Here is a 14,512-nt window from a genome sequence, read left to right as displayed (position 1 = left end):
ATTAGTGGAGAATGTCACTCATCCTTGGTTATAACTTGGCTCAGGGCACCAAACAGACGGGAATTCCTAGATTTGTCTTTACTGTTGTACTCTAAATATGGATCCACAAAGGTTCTGATGAAAGGTCATCAATCCAAAACGTCTCTCCACAGGTCCTGCCAGAGTATTTCCAGCTTTTCTGTTTTTATTTAACATTTTCACTAGTCTGTCTCGCAGCACGCAATTCGTTAAACTTAATTCTAATTACTCTAGATTTATTCAAGGAGATAATTTGTTTTTTTTGCACTTCATTCACCTGCATCATTTGGATATAGAATAATAATCAATTAATGTCACAAGTAGGCTTCAATGAAGTTACTGTGAAAAGCCCCTAGTCGCCATATTCTGGCACCTGTTCGGGGAGGCTGGTACGGAAATTGAAGCCGCGCTGCTGGTCTTGTTCTGCATTACAAGCCAGCTGTTTAACCCACTGTGCTAAACCATTTTTCAACTATGTCCCCGTTTTGGATCAAATTTGCCCAAGGTGCAAACAGTCACCTTCACAGTATTCTAGTAATAATAATCTTTATTATTGTCACAAGTAGTCTTACATTAACATTGCAATGAAGTTGCAATGAAAATCTCCTAGTCGCCACACCCCGGTGCCTGTTCGGGTACACTGAGGGAGAATTCAGAATGTGCAATTCTGAATTCATGCAGACACAGGGAGCATGTGCAGGCTCCGCACAGACAGTGACTCAGCCCGTGAATCGAACCTGGGACCCTGGTGCTGTGAAGCAACAGTGCTAACCACTGTGCTACCATGTCACCCAAACCTATGTGCTTGAGTCTTTGTATAGATCCAGTTATCACCAAAGCAGAGGGCAGGATTTTCCCGCCCTTCCCGTCGGCGGGATTTTCCGGTCCTGCTGGAGTTGACCCCTGCAGCAGGATGGGTGAGCCATGCAAATTGCCATTGACTTTGGCTGGACCGGAAGATCCCACTGGTAGCCAATGGCGAGCTGCCTCCGCCACAGGAAACCCTAGCGGGGAGGAGCTGGAAAACTCTAGCCAATATCTCTCGATCTATTGTCAAACATATTCTAATATTTAAAGTAAATGTTTCCTTTTTAAAATTTTGGGTAGAGTGAACATTCTTCAGATCTATCTTCTTGACTGTGCCTTCAATTTTTTTGCTTTCCCCATCCAACCCGTTACTCCCTACTGCTGACTGTTTGATGTCCTGTGTAATACCATCATTCTTTTATATGGAGGTACTAACTAAGTTAGGTTGCTGTTGCCTCTCTTCTTTACTATCAGATTTGCCTTTAGTGGTCAGATCCCTTGTTAGTCTGTTCTCCAGGGTCCAATCCCACTTCCCTCTGATCACAGCTTCAGTGCTACCCTGATATTGAATCTCACTGTCAAACAGGCAATAGTTGCTAAGTTTCACTGGATCAGATACCTGGCAATTTATCTCCATGCCAGAATGATCAATTTTGGGAGGGTGGAGAGGAGAACATTCTTGCTTCGCACCCATTTGCCAACTATATCCAGGCTTAATTAGAACATTCTTTATTTTTCCTCTCTTACTTTTCTTTTCCATTTCCCTCCCCCAAAATGTGATTTTCTGAGATGAATATCTCCCTCTTGGTCTTACTACATTTCTGGGTACAAAATGCGTTCTTCCTCTCTCACTACATTTAGTGATTCCCATAACACTTACAACATTAACAAATGTGCAGACATTTTTCAGTGGTACTGTATGGGCTTAACTACTGGGCAGCGGTCATGTGATGCACATCGATAACCAAACCTAGTTGTAGGCTTGATTAGTCATTATGCTCAGTCCATGGTGCCTGTATTATTTTAGGTGGATAACAGTAACATGAAAAGCGCTCAGCTGCCACCTCCCACAGCGTGCCATGTAGCTTTGATGCAATGAAAAATGAATGCAAAAGAGAAATTGCATACAATGCTTTGAATGGAAATGTTTTATAAATTGCAAAATTATTTAAAAACTGCAGTGAGACAGCCCTGGCTGGACACAACATCCCCGATCCTCTTCCCCACCTCCCAGATCAAATTGGGGAACTCTGTGCGTCCAGAGTTCTAGATCGCTCTTTAGAATCCCATGCAGTAATAAGCAAATATGCATTTCCTTTGTGCAACGTCTAATCTCAATTTATTATAAAACCTGTAACTGAAAATGTAGATTAAATCAGCAAGTACAACAGTTCTTTTGTGCAGTTTAGTGAAGTTACAGTTATCATTTCATATCGTCTTTCAACACAACTTTACTGTAAATAGACATAAAAAGCTGGATAATTCTAAAGCCACTGTTTTGTACATTAAGAACAGGAAAAAGCTAATTAGCAACGGAGTGCTTTGTGCATTTACCATGTTTAAAAACCTACAACATGATTGAATATCTGGGCAGGAAAGATATAAACTAGAATAGCAACCAGGAAAAATACGGAATGGTAATTCTCTGGACTGTGACTGGACTGGGGGAAATTTTATGACAACAAAACTTCATTCCTACTTTATAAGTAGAAGGCATAATCATGACCTCACCTTGGACAAGCAGTGCATTAATTCACTCTGTGAACCCTATCCTGTAAGAAAATATTCCCTTAGGTGTAAGACACGGATAAACCTTTGTTTTTGAATAAGCTTTAGTCCCTGGAGCTGCACAGGAAGAATACTGTAAATGTACAAACCACATTTGGAATCCCAGGGCCATTCCTCCACCTCCAGTCAACCTTCCATTTTATGCATCTCACCACTACCCCCACTCAACCTGGAGAAACCCATTTACTTCTAAAATCACTGCACTGAAGATGTTCAAACAGCACATTCCTCACACCTCTGGGCTTGGGCTCAAGTCATGTCAGGAGCTGATGTTCTACCCCTCCAGCTGTATGTGTAAACACTGACTAAGCTTGTCAGTTCTAGGCCTGTTTGTGCATTGCAAAAATGTAAGACCTCTGCTCTGTTGTTGTTTTTTTAATTTAATAAATGTTATAAATAAATAAATAACCTTTATTGTCACAAATAGGCTTACATCAACACTGCAGTGGAGTTACTGTGAAAAGCCCCTAGTTGCCACATTCCAAAATGTTATTTTGTTATTTTAGTTGTCAGACATGATGCATTTGTTGCTCACAATTTGTTTTGGAAATTTCTGAATGCTGTAATTATGTGCGTCCATAAATATATTTTTATATATAGATATATACTTTAAAGTGTTATGCATTTCTAATGTACACAAGTCCCTTACTGTGTGCAGCAAAAGCTAAAACTGGGTAAAGGTTGTTCAACCATGTCCTAAATGTGTTAATTGATTTTAAAACAAGCTAACATCACACCAGCACTTCAGCTGTATTTCTGCTGACTCCACAATCAGAGTAAAAGAACTCTCCAGAGATACCCAAATAGAAAAACAGGAGTCTTCCCAGCAGCACTGAGAAAAGTAGTGGCAGCTAATCTCTGAGACAATCGCAGGAGATTTTGTAAAGGTTTCTTGAACAAAAGACACATTGTCTGTATGATGCCAAAATTTCCCACAATTGTCTAGAAGAAGGAAGGTATCAGATAAGGCTAAATACTTTGAACAATGATAATGATCCATTACTGCATTGGAATCCATTATATAATGAGAATTTCCAATATGTTTAACTCATCATTCATCACCCCGTAACTCTAGAACTGGCTTGAGCCTACATGGGAATTTACACATTGGTTGGTTTTCTAATTGGTGCTAATTAATATCAATATTATTATTTGGAGTTATTACTTGTCTTCAATAGTGTCCACTCATCTATTTAATTTAAAAGTCAGTGCTTTTTATAAAAGAATCCTACCTGTCCCTGTGGAATCTCTGTGAGATACTTTTTTAAAATAAATTTAGAGTAGCCAATTCATTTTTTCCAATTAAGGGGCAATTTCGTGTGGCCAATCCACCTACCCTGCACATCTTTGGGTTGTGGGGGTGAAACCCACGTAAACACTAGGAGAATGTGCAAACTCCACACAGACAGTGACCAAGAGCCGGGATCAAACCTGGGACCGTGGCGCCGTGACGTAGCAGTGCTAACCACTGAGCCACCGTGCTGCCCTGGGATTCTAAAAGCAACGTTGGAAGTTTCAGGAAAACTGTCCAAAACCACAGGGCAGGTAACAGTTGATTTCAAGTTTGCCGCCTCCATAATCCTGCAGATATTCGCTTTGGTATTGTACACAGGCCAAAACACAAAATTGGAAAGATATTCTGTCCCGATCTGGGTATAATTTCCAATGATTTGACTGCATCATCGTTTTTTTCCCCCGTGGATTGTTAGTAAATAATAGTAGAGATAGTAAATTACCTCGGTTGAAAGAAGTAGTTAACTCCTGATGAGAATTTTGCCACCCATTGGTATTTCTTTCAAAATTGTTAGATGAATTCTTTAAAAGTGCACCATTCAATGGCCAAATAGCATCCGTCTGTAGAGTAATTTCTGAGGAACATTACTCGTAACAATCAGAGGAAAGCATCCTATCCTCTGAAAAATCATTCTAAATGAATTCACTTGGTTCAAACAGTCAATAAACCAATGCTTTATTTATTCAAAATACCCAAAGCCTTATTAATATCAATCAATGTGTCCTGCAGCATTGTCATTTTCATTTTCTGAGAGATGCAAGGGCTATATAAATGGATTTCCTTTTCTATCCTTTTTTTTTCCAAATAAGGGGCAATTTAGCGTGGCTAATCTCTGCACATCTTTGCGTTGTGGGAGTGAGACCCACACAGACATGGGGGGGCGGAACGTGCAAACTCCACACATACAGTGATCCGGGGCCGGGATCGAACTCGGATTGTTTTTAACCACTGCGCCACCGTGCCCGCCTTTTCTTTTCCATTCTCTGATGTTCAGAATGTTTTCTTGAATCCAGCACTATACAAATATTACCTTTTTAAAAATAAATTTAGAGTACCCAATTAATTTTTTTTCAATTAAGGGGCAATTTAGCGTGGCCAATCCACCTACCCTGCACATCTTTGGGTTGTGGGGGCAAAACACACGCAAACACGGGGAGAATGTGCAAACTCCACATGGACAGTGACCCAGAGCCGGGATCGAACCTGGGACTTCGGCGCCGTGAGGCAGCAGAGCTAACCACTGCACCACCGTGCTGCCCTAAGTATAACCTTTTTATTATACAAGTTTTTATTGTACAAGTTTTTCTAACATCGCAAAGATGAAACTCTGTTGTGGTATGTCTAAACTAGTAACAAGACTTTAATGAATGTGTGAGCATGATTGAATGGTATGCTATGGGGAAATCTTATACAAGGTTCTTGCGGGAGGGTTATTAGTGACTGGCTGAAGTTGATGCATCTGAAGCTTCCCTGTGCCCCAACCACTTTATCCATTGATAGACATATGAGGTGGCCCCAGGTTTGATCCTGGTCTTTGTTGATCTGAGCTGGGATGACAACTAGGGAACTACAATGTGCTTCTACAGTTCCGGGTTAGGGAGGTGAAAACTGTGCATGTATTGTAGGCATGAATCAGATGCCCGCATAGACACGGTGTCATACTCTGCAGCAGCCCAGTGGTTAGCACTGTTGCTTCACAGCACCAGGATCCCAGGTTCAATTCCCGGCTTGGGTCACTGTGTGGGATTCCTCCGGGTGCTCCGGTTTCCTCCCACAAGTCCTGAAAGATGTGCTGTTAGGTAATTTGGACATTCTGAATTCTCCCTCTTTGTACCCGAACAGGTGACAGAATGTGGTGACTCGGGGCTTTTCACAATAACTTCATTGCAGTGTTAATGTAAGCCCACTTGTGACAAAAAAGATTATTAAATTAAATTACGCTGATGGTCACCATCAGGGCTCAAGTAGAAAATTGCTTAGTGATGATTTATCTGAGGATGCTTTAACCTCTGGAACTATACTTCAGCAAGGAATGGGAGGTTGTCAAGCGGGAAAGGAAGAAATTTTGCAACAAAAGAAATGCTGTTCATTAAAATTCCCAGCAGCATTTATTTTGTTGCTGTTCTTGCATACCAGGAAAACAACGCCTCAAGTTTGTATAAGATAATTCACCTTTCCATATCTATGTCTTGGACATGTTTGGTTTGGCAAATCAGGCCTGCCTTGCTAGTAATTTGAACTATTGACTCCAGAGTCCTTGTATTCTTAAGAGTTTCATCAGCTGAGTACCATTCTAACTGCATCTGTACTTAGTCAATAAAATAATGTTCAGCACTTTTTATTTGCTACTCTGTGTACAAATTAATTTAGGAAACTGTGTTGATATAATGTGCAGCTGGGGATTTTGAAGCAGCTTTTAGCTCTGTTTGTGAAATGGAGTCAGTCCCAACTAAGGTAATCAAAATTAATGAAATCAGTCGTCAGTGCCAGCCCAGCAGAATTCTGAAGTTTGACACAGAGTAAAGAGAAATAATTAGATTTCCCTGGTATAATGGATAAATAGTAGGAGGCCATTAAGGGGAAACATTCTGTGGTCAGCCACTGTCAGTACTGTTATATACAGCCTAAAAAGCTGCAACTGTGCTTGAAAACAGATCCTGCATCACTCAGCAGAATACAGTGGGAGACTGATAATTTGAAATGACTTTGTATCTTGTTGGGGGGGGGGGGGGGGGGAAACATTCTTCTAGACCTATCATTTCAGATTAAGCACTTTACTGTGGAGATCCTTGAAATTTCGTAAAATTTGTTTTTTTTTACTCTTGCTTGGTAAACCCTGGTTTATTTATTTCTGCCTCTACTTCTCTCTTGTGGACTTTCTTCAGCAAGGAAGGTCGCACAACCTTGACTGGAGCACTCTCAATACTGTCAATGTTCCAGATACCTGTGGAGGCTGGTTTGTTTCCATGGAGGGTGAGTAACTGAGGCCTATCTGCTCTTTTGGGTGGATGTTTAAGGCCCCATAAACTATCCCAAGAAGGACACGTGAGCTCTTCTGGGTCCCGGCTGACATTTATTCCACAACTAGGATCACTCTGCTCATATACCTTCCTGCTACGTATAGGATCTAGCCACAGTGATTACACTTGGAAGCTACATAATGGGCGGTAAGAATACTTTGCAATGCCATGGAATAGGGAAAGGTGTTATCAGAGTATAATTGCTTCCTTTCTTTTACTGAAGCTCAATTCCTTCAAGGATTACATCTCCGATAATATCGTGCCTCAGTCCTACAAAAATAAAGAACAACATCTGGCACATTTTAATGTCTTCTGGGCAAAGGTCCTGGACAATAATGTTTCTTCCATATAATCTGAAAGAGCCCCATACTTTGGATTGTACGTTTTGCTACTTCTACATCCTGACCCATTCTTTTGCTGAGAAGTGCCCGCATTCCTTGAATCACCCCACGCCATGGTGAAGGATTTTTGTTAACGTAATCCACGACACTCTGTGCTCCAATACAAAGCCACTGAGTTAAGAATTTGTTTCCCTTTCTCCCCTGGTTTTTTATCTCTTTCCTTTCCATTCTGTTAATGGGTGCCTGGATTCTCCAAGCCCACGGCGGGTCGGAGAATCGGCGGTGACATGGGAAATTCCCGCCACACCGCTCTGATGCTGGGACGCGATTCTCCAGCGACCGGAGAATCTGCGCCAATCCCGCCCGTGCAGTTGATGCGGCGCCAGTTGGGGGCCGCTGAAAGAGGCCCCCGCGGCGATTCTCTGCGGTCGACTAGCCGAATTCCCGCCAGCATGGTTCCAACCTGGTACCACCCGTCGGGAGCTCGGACCCACGGCCGCAGTGGCCGCCACGGCGGGGGGGGGGGGGGGGGGGGGGGGGGGGGATCTGACTCTGGGGGGGGCCTCCGCGGCATCCAGGCCCGTGATTGGGGGCTACCGATTGGTGGGCACCCGGGATCTGGAGGGAGCCTACCTCCTTCCGTGCGGGCCCGCTGTCGGTCTCCGCCATGTTGCTAGGCGCCGGTGCGGTGACGACCACCACACGCATATACGGACCCATGTCGGCTGTGCAGGGCTGCCTTTCGGCGATGGAGCAGCACGCAGCACTCTGGCGCTGTGCTGGCCCCCTGAGGACCGCTGAATTGCTGGGCCAGGAGGCCTATTGATGCGTCGTACACCACTCCAGTGTTTACATCGCCGTCCACACTTGGCCGGGATTCTGGAGAATCCCGGCCGGTGTCTATCTTATTTTTGCATCAGGAATTTTTTTTCTCCCTTCCACTTTGTTAATATTTTCCTTTCCTCAACTCCTTTTCCCAATATGGGCCTTCGATGTGAATAACAAGAGCCTGTTTTACTGCTTACTCTCCCATAGACATTTTGGGCGGGATTCTCCGTTTCTGAGACTAGTGGTGATGCCAACGTAAAATACATCACTTTTACGACAGAAAAACACCTGGACCAATTCTGCTACCGTTGAGGGGCGAGCACCAGTGCCGTGTGGAACACACTAGGAGAAACGGTGCGGGATTTGCCAGGTCTGTCGTTGACACTCGGGAGGCTGACAAGCAGCAGCCGCATGAACACATTACAATCCCCACACACACTCATCACAGCCAACAAGATGGCACTAATTGCGCTGGAGCGTGCCCATACAGCTGATGGGTCGGCTGGCGCCAGAGGGTACCCAGGGGGTGTGCCCAGCTGCATGGCTGCCTTGCCAGCTGCGGCAATGGTATTCCCTGCCCGTCCAGCCCGACTCCACAGCCCACCTCTTGGCCACCCCCCACAACCACCCCCGGCCCTGAAGCCCCCTCGGCCAGCAGCACAATTGTCAGCAAACTATGGCGATGTTGGACATCTTCCATACCCCCTCTCTGTCCCTCATCAGCTGCCACGCCTGGTTCACGATTTTTAAAAACACAAGTGAAGCACGCCGTCAGGAACCCGGCCCATTGGAGGTGGAGAATCGCGGAGGCCCCGGAGAATATCGGGCTGGCTATTGATATGCAAACGGTGTCTACTGTACATGCGTTCCGGAACGCATTGCGCTGCTGTCGAGGTGGTGGAGCATTGCGATTTGGCGTCAAAAGGCGCGATTCTGGCATCTGAACTGATTCTCCGCCCAACCACCTTTCCTGATTTTGGCGTCGGCTCACGGAGAATCCCACCCCTCACTTTCGAACATAAGAAATAGGAGCAACAGGAAACCAGTCACAATAACCTCCCATGCCAGAGCCTGCTACCGTTCAGTATGATTGTGGCTTCAACTCTTTACCGCCTCCCTCCCCTTTACCCTCGGTTTCCTTGCAGATCAAAAATCTAACTCAACTTTGAACATATTCAAGAACCCAGCCTCCACTGCTCTTTGGGGTAGAGAATTCCAAAGATACTCTATTAGTTTTAAACCATTCATACTTTTGCATATTTTGTACTGCTGTGCAAATATTGTCCCCCCTCAATCTAGTGGGGGACATTATTATGTCCAGCACTGCGGGCTTTATAATTAAGGGCACTGCAGCACAGTGGTTAGCACTGTTACTTCACAGCACCAGGGACCCTGGGTTCGATTCCCGGCTTGGGTCACTGTCTGTGCAGAGTCTGCACATTCTCCCTGTGTCTGTGTGGGAATGTTCCGGCTGGTTTAGCTCACTCGGCTAAATCGCTGGCTTTTAAAGCAGACCAAGCAGGCCAGCAGCACGGTTCGATTCCCGTACCAGCCTCCCCGGACAGGTGCTGGAATGTGGCGACCAGGGGCTTTTCACAGTAACTTCATTGAAGCCTACTCGTGACAATAAGCCATTTTCATTTCATTTCATTTTATTTCATTCCTCCCACAAAGTCCCGAAAGATGTGCTTGTTAGGTGAATTGGACATTCTGAATTCTCCCTCAGTGTACCCAAACAGGCGCCAGAGTGTGGCGACTTGGGGATTTTCACAGTAACTGCATTGCAGTGTTAATGTAAGCTTACTTGTGAAACTAATAAAGACTATTATTATTGTGCTGTTCACTGATATAGTAATCACACTGTATCACGTCACATAACATACCCTGTCATTCCAAAGCAATGTATACTTTGACTCACTGTCACAATGCCACGGAATATGTACCAGTCATATGAAGTATATTTTGTATTAACATGGAACTGAAATCAAAATTCACTGAAATGCATTTGGATCACATTTTTCTGACTATTCCTCTCCATAAACCTAAACCTTGATATTTCTCCTGTCATAAAAGCTATATCAGATACTGTTATAATCTCCAGAGACCATCCTTTAGTTGGCACAATCCCATATTGAGATTTGAACAAAATGCCTCCCAGATGATATTAACCTTTATACCATTAGCCTTTTTTATCTGTGGTGTTAATAAATGGAGCAGGATTTGGGGTGTGAAGCAGATATGAAAAATACTATGAAACTAGCCGGGGCACTGTGCAGGATACAGATCTCCAACAGCCATTGGGATTTTTATATAATTGAGGACAGTTGATTGAATAGTCTACTTTTCTTTTAATTGCTGAAAAATTAATTGAAGCCTGACGAGGGCTGTTTCAAACAACTTTTAAATATTACTGTAGACTTCACATTGGCTGTGATTCTGGTATTTCTAACCATTTTTCTTAAAGGTGGTCTTGTTACTTGCTATAAAATTTGTATCCCTTTGGCCAGTGGGACTATATCACCTGGGTGGTTGTATGGGTGCAGCACGTCCAGAGCAATCCCATGTTGCAAGGGTTCAGATTAATTTGTAGCCTGTAAAAGCTGAGAATGTGGCGTTTTCTTTCCATTTGTTAATGTTTTAATATAACCCTTTCAATCTCTTCTGGACTTGCAGCAATTTTGAGTTTAATTGACTTAAGTGCTGGTCAGTGATGTTCTACATAACAGACCTGACAGAGGTGAACTGTTAGAGACCACTGCTATTCATCACCTAGCTTAAGATTCCACTACAATAACGCTTCAATATGGCGCCAGTTTAGCTCACTTGGCTAAACAGCTGGCTCGGTGCAGAGCAAGACCAGCAGCGTGGGTTCAATTCCTATATCAGGACGGCCCTGCCTTCTCAACCTTACTTCTTGCCTGAGGTGTGGTGATCCTCAGGTTAAATCACCACCAGTCAGCTCTCCCCCCAAAAGAGGAAAGCAGCCAATGGTCATTGAGGACTATGGTGACTTTACCTTTATAGCCATTCAAGCTATTATGTCTTCTGGTTCCCATAGCTAGAAGTAATCGCACTGTGGACTCAAAATGCTGGAGTTTCATCAAAAATGTTTATTTCAGCTCTCCATGTGGCTGGTGGACTGGCTCATTGTTACTTGGCACATGATTGCAGTGCAGCAGTGAATGTAGCACGGGATATACATTCACAGAATATGTCGATAGAGATCTACAGCAGAGAAAACGCCCTTTGATCCATCATGTCTGCGTCGGTCAAAAACAAACATCTATTCTAATCCCATTTGCTAGTACTTGTCTGCGCTGACATTGCAACTGCATATCTAAATACTTCTTAAATGTTATGAGGGTCTCTGCCTCTACCACCATTTCAGGTAGCGAGTTCCAGACTCCAACCAACCAATGTGTGAAAAGGTTTTCCCACACATCCCCTCTAAAACTCCTGCCCCTTCCCTTAAATCTATGTCCTCTTGTCATTGATCCCTCCTCCGAGGGGGGAATGTTTCTTTCTGTCTCTCTATGCTCCTCATAATTATATACATCGCAATCATATCTCTCCCTGCTCCCCAACCCCAACCCCCAATCTCCTCTGCTCCAAGGAAAACAACCCCAGTCTATTTAATCTGTGTTCATAACTTAAACTCTGCAGCCCAGGCCACATCCTGTTAAATCTCCTCTGGACCCTTTCTGGTGCTATCGCATCCCTCCTGTAATGCGGATTCCAGAACTACACACAATACTCTAACTGTGGCCTAACCAATGTTTAACACAGTTCGAGCATTACCTCCCTGCTCTTAAACTCTATGTCTTGGCTAATAAGGCCACTATACCATATGCCTCCTTAACCAATTTCTCTACCTGCCCTGCTTCCTAGGGGACTAGTGTACATGCACACCAAGGTCCCTCTGATCCTCGGTGCTTCCCAGGTCCTGCCATTTAACATGTATTCGTTTGTTTGTCCTGTCTAAGTGCATCACTCACACTTATCTGGACTGAATTCCATTTGCCACTGATCATCCCGTTTATTTGCCACTGATCAGCCTGCCTGTATCCTCTGTAATCAAAGGCTATTGTCCTACATGCATGTCTAAATCATTGATATAAACCAACACTAGCAAGGGCCCCAACACTGATCCATTTGGGACCCCACTGGACAAAGACTTCCAGTCAGATAAATACCCCGCGACCATCATCCTCTGCTTCCTGCCACTCAGTCAATTCTGGATCCAATTTGCCAAATTTCCCTGGATCCCATGGGCTCTTATATTTCCAATCAGTCTCCCATGTGGGACCTTATCAAAAGCCTTGCTGAAGTCCAAGTAGATTACGTCAAATGCAGTGACCTCAGGCGGAATTCTCCGACTCCCCGCAGGGTCGGGGAATCGCCCAGGGCCGGCGTAACTCCCACCCCCGCCGTGTCCAGAATTCTCCACCACCCGGGAATCAGCGGGAGCGGGAATCAAGCCCCGCCAATCAGCGTGCCCCCCGCGCCGATCGGCGTGCCCGCGATGGGCCGAAGTCCCGCCGCTGACAGGCCAATCCCGCCGACGTGGTTTAAACCACCTCTGGTGCCGGCGGGATTGGCGGCGCGAGCGGGGCCCATGGGGTCCTGGGGGGGGACGCGGGTTAATCGGACCCCGGGGGGTGCCCCCACGGGGCCTGGCCCGCGATCGGGGCCCACCGATCGGCGGGCGGGCCAGTGCCGTGGGGGCACTCTTTTTCTACCGCTGCCGCCACGGCCTCCACCATGGTGGAGGTGGAAGAGACCCCCCTACCGCGCATGCACCGGTGGTGACATCAGCGGCCGCTGACACACAGGCGCATGCCCGGACCGGCGAAGGCCTTTCGGCCAGCCCCGAAGCCGGCCGGCGTAGCGCCAAAGGCCGTTGGCGCCAGTTTTGGCACCAGCCGGCAGTGCGGAAACCACTCCGGCGCGGGCCTAGCCCCTAAAGATGCGGAGAATTCCGCACCTTTGGGGAGGCCTGACGCCGGAGTGGTTGGCGCCGCTCCGCTATGCCGGGACCCACCCCCCCGCCGGGTAGGGGAGAATCCCAGCCCTCATCCTCACACCTGGTCACATTTTTGAGGTTGGTCAGACATGGGGTGTGATGAAAAAAAAAATGAAATGAAAATTGCTTATTGTCACAAGTAGGCTTCAAATGAACTTACTGTGAAAAGCCCCTAGTAGCCACATTCCGGCGCCTTTTCGGGGTGGCTGGCACAGGAATTGAACCGTGCTGCTGGCCTGCTTTGGTCTGCTTTCAAAGCCAGCAATTTAGCCCTGTGCTAAACCAGCCCCATTTAACTGATTTGACGAGCCGATTTAACCCATATAGCTTCATTTGAAGTGCCTTCTAAGATGTCATCACTCCTTACTGCTGTAATGATTCCCTGATCAAAATTGTGACACCCCCTCCTCTACATTCTTCCCTGTCTTGCCTAAAATCCTCTATTCTGGAATATTGATCTGCCAATTCTGCCCCGCTCTCAAATATGTCAGCAATGACATCATACACCCATGTTTTAATTTGAGCCCTCAGCTCATCTGCCTTGTTTCTCAGACTCCTTGCATTAAAATAATTACCATCCAAACTTGCTAAACTCTCTTGTGACTTAACTGGTCTATAACATCTAGGTCTTCCTGACTCACTTGCTGTCTCTTCTAATTTGGTCTGTGCATCTCCTCCTGCTGAACCTTGTATAAGGACAAATGTCCCTAATGTCTGCTTGCAGAACTTCATCCCTTTTTCTGCCTATATCGTTGGTGTCAATATGTGCCACTCTATCTGTCTGTTTGACCTTCCCCCTTCAGTATGCCCTTCAGCCGTTCAGTAACATCCCTGACCCTGGCACCAGGGAGGCAATCTACCATCCTGGAGTCTCTTTTGCAGCCTCAGAAACACCTGTCTGTTCCCTTTAAATTGAATCCCCTACTACTAGAGCCTTGTCGTTCTTCCTCCCCTTTTGGCACCATGGGTGGGTCTGCTGCACATGAGGTTGGCTGACACTGCTTTCCCTTGCACAGTCAACTCCCCCAACAGTATCCAAAGTGCTACATCTGTTAGAAAGGGGGATGGTCACATGGGATTCCTGTACTGCCTGCCTTCCTCTACTCTGCCTGATGCCCTTTCTGCCTGTTCAATCTTCACCTGTGATGTGACTGCCTCACTGAACATACTATCCAGGACTTGCTCAGCATCGTGGATGCTCCACAGCAAATCCACCCTCAGCTCCAGCACCGAAATGTCATTAGCCTGTAGCTGCAGTTGGACACACTTTCTGCACACATGGTCACCTCGGGACAAATGAAGCTTCCATGATTTGCAGGGTATCACAGGTCCAAGGTCTCTTGCCATGACTACCCTTAAGCCCCAATAAGGCTTGTATAAGAATACTATTCAC

The 14,512-nt window shown here is 45.6% G+C and overlaps 1 protein-coding gene across 6 annotated transcripts in view; it reads right to left on the bottom strand.

Annotated features, from left to right (window-relative positions):
* Positions 1 to 14,512, bottom strand: part of dacha (dachshund a) — a 468,304-nt gene that overhangs the window by 4,561 nt on the left and 449,231 nt on the right. The gene's annotated exons all lie outside the window — the stretch shown is intronic.

This window comes from Scyliorhinus canicula, chromosome 17 (assembly GCF_902713615.1).
Source record: "Scyliorhinus canicula chromosome 17, sScyCan1.1, whole genome shotgun sequence".
NCBI lineage: Eukaryota > Metazoa > Chordata > Chondrichthyes > Carcharhiniformes > Scyliorhinidae > Scyliorhinus > Scyliorhinus canicula.
This window is presented reverse-complemented; position numbering and strand designations above follow the sequence as displayed.